Below are 2,914 nucleotides of genomic sequence, written 5' to 3' on the forward strand. Positions count from 1 at the left end.
TGAAGCTTGCCACTTCGGTCTTCATCCCGTTCCACCAGTATCTCTCCCGTATTCTCTTGAGAGTTTTGGTAATTCCTTTGTGGCCGGCATACGCGGACACATGATTTTCCCTAATAATATCTGTCCTTCTGTCTTCGGCCGGGATCTGAATTTCATTGCTGCAAAGGAATATGTGTACGTGGGTGTCCTCGAACGTTTCAACGAGGAGGTTTGAGACGTATTCCATGGAGAGGTGGTCGATGTAGGTTTTGGAAATAGAAAACGACGTTATTCCAAGCTCGTTGATAGCATCGAACAAGGTTCGAAGACATTCTTTCAGGTCTTCTTCTGAGACCTCATGTAATGGGGTTGGCTTGATCGGTATTTGAATTAATGTATGTCCACCGTATTTGCTGACTCGTGCCCTAAACAGAGTCAGGTCCTGAGCGTTGGCCAATTTCCCTAGTCTATTGAGATCCATGGCCCCCGTATCGATTGGTTGACCATCCAACGTTGAAAAACAGACCAGGTTGTCATTTCTCATGATTAACCGGTCGCGTGTGTAAGTGACTATCCTCTGTCCTCTTGGTACAACTCCCTCTCCTTCCTCTCCTTCCTCTCCTTCCTCTTCTTCTTCTTCTTCTTCTCCTTCTTCTCCTTCCGAAGGTAAGCTTTCTTCTCTCTCATCCATCCAGTTGGGTCCCGTTGGTTGGGGAATTAGGCTGGGGACGACGGTTAAGATGTCCTCCAGTCCTGTTATGAGTGGCTCCTCTTGACTGGAGGCGGGTACTAGGGGTGATGATACCAAAAGGCTGTCGTCATCTGAACTCGCCTCAGGGCGTGGTGACGTTTTCGATGGTGGTCCAGATGTTGAGTTTGTCGATGATTTCCTCTTCCTCGGGGGAATTGACTGAGGCGGTGGCATAAGATGTGAGTCGGCCCATCTCCTTCGGCGGGTATCGAAGAGAGGGGTTCCTGGGTCTGATAACGGTGCTCTTGGCGGCGATGCGCCTCCAGGGGTGCTCCATGAGAGGGGCAACGCCACTGGGTTTCGAGAGAGGGCATCCGCATTAGAATTCGCCTTACCGGGCTTGTAAATAACTTGATATTCAAATTCCGCTAACTTCAATCGCCACCTGAGGAGGCGTGACGTAGGATCCTTCACTGATGTCATCCATACCAGTGGCTTATGATCCGTAACGAGTGTGAATCTTCTACCATAGATGTACGGACGGAAGTATTGTACGGCGAATATTATTGCTAGGCATTCTTTCTCTATTGTAGAGTAATTCAACTCGGCACCGTGCAGGATACGTGAGGCGTATGCAACGGGGCGATCTTTACCTATCTCACCCTGGCTTAGCACAGCGCCAATTGCATATCCAGAAGCGTCACATGTGACGTTAAATGGCTCCTCGAAATTGGGATATTGCAATACGGGTTCTGTGCATAACGCTTGTCGTAAAGTTTCAAAGGCTTCTTCTTGCTTTGGTCCCCACACGAATTTGTTTTCCTTGGTGAGGAGTTGGGTGAGGGGTTTGGAAATTTTAGCGAAACCTTCTATAAACCTACGGTAATACCCTGCTAGGCCCAAAAATTCGCGGACATTTCTCGCGTTTCTGGGTCGAGGAAAGTTCTGGACGGCGTTAATTTTTTGTGGGCATGGCTTAACGCCGTCTTTGCTAATTTGATGTCCCAGGTATGCCACTTCCTTGTGGAGGAAGCCGCATTTCGAGGGCTGTAGCTTGAGGTTGGCGTTGCGTAATCGCTGGGCCAATTTATTGAATTTAGCTTTATGTTCCTCTAATGATCGCGCGTAGACTACAATATCGTCTAAATACACGAAGAGTTCGTTGCCTTGTAGGCCAGAAAGGATAGTGTCCATTAATCTCTGGAAGGTGGCTGGCGCGTTTCTGAGGCCGAAAGGCATTCTATTAAATTCGTAATGCCCGAAGGGGGTGGAGAAAGCGGTCTTTGCGGCGTCCTCCTTTTCCATTCCTATCTGATGAAAACCGCTGGCCAAATCGAATACGCTAAAGTATGTCGCGCTGCCCAGCTGATCTAGGATTTCGTTAATGCTGGGCAGAGGGTATGCGTCGGCCACCGATTTTTCGTTTAGTGCGCGGTAGTCGATCACCATGCGCCATTTTTTATTGCCGTTAGCATCCGCCTTCTTCGGGACAATCCACAAGGGGGAATTGTAGGGAGAGTTAGACGGGACGACTATGTCGTTTTGTAATAGTTCAAACATTTGCTTGTTAATCTCCTCCTTGTGGATTGGCGGATAACGGTATTGCTTCGTGTGTACGGGGATCTCATCCGTTGTGGGGATCTTATGGGTGACCGCGTTTGTCTTCCCCAGGCGATCCCCTTGGAGGTGGAAGAGGTCGTTATTTTCTTCCAATAAAGATTTGACATGAGCCGTCTCATCTTGGTTGAGGTGGCTCATGGGAATAGTGTCCATTAGCTCCTTCATGCGAGCTTTATGGGGATTTGTAATAGAATAAACCCTCTTGGGTTTGGAACGATCGGGCTGGTTACCGGAGTTAGAATTGTCGGGATGGTTACCGAATGCGTCGGGATGGTTACCGGAATTAGAAAGGTCGGGATGGTTACCGAATGCGTCGGGATGGTTACCGGAATTAGAAAGGTCGGGATGGTTACCGAATACGTCGGGATGGTTACCGGAATTAGAAAGGTCGGGATGGTTACCGAATGCGTCGGGATAGTTACCGGAATTAGAAAGGTCGGGATGGTTACCGAATACGTCGGGATGGTTACCGGAATTAGAAAGGTCGGGATGGTTACCGAATGCGTCGGGATAGTGCCCGGAATTAGTTGAATAACGCTCGATCTCTTCCACCTCTAACACGGGTAATCGGAATGAGATCGGACGCGGAGATGTGTTGAAACATCTGAGGCTCGCTTTGCCTCC

This window comes from Lasioglossum baleicum, unplaced genomic scaffold (assembly GCF_051020765.1).
Source record: "Lasioglossum baleicum unplaced genomic scaffold, iyLasBale1 scaffold0046, whole genome shotgun sequence".
NCBI classification, from domain to species: domain Eukaryota; kingdom Metazoa; phylum Arthropoda; class Insecta; order Hymenoptera; family Halictidae; genus Lasioglossum; species Lasioglossum baleicum.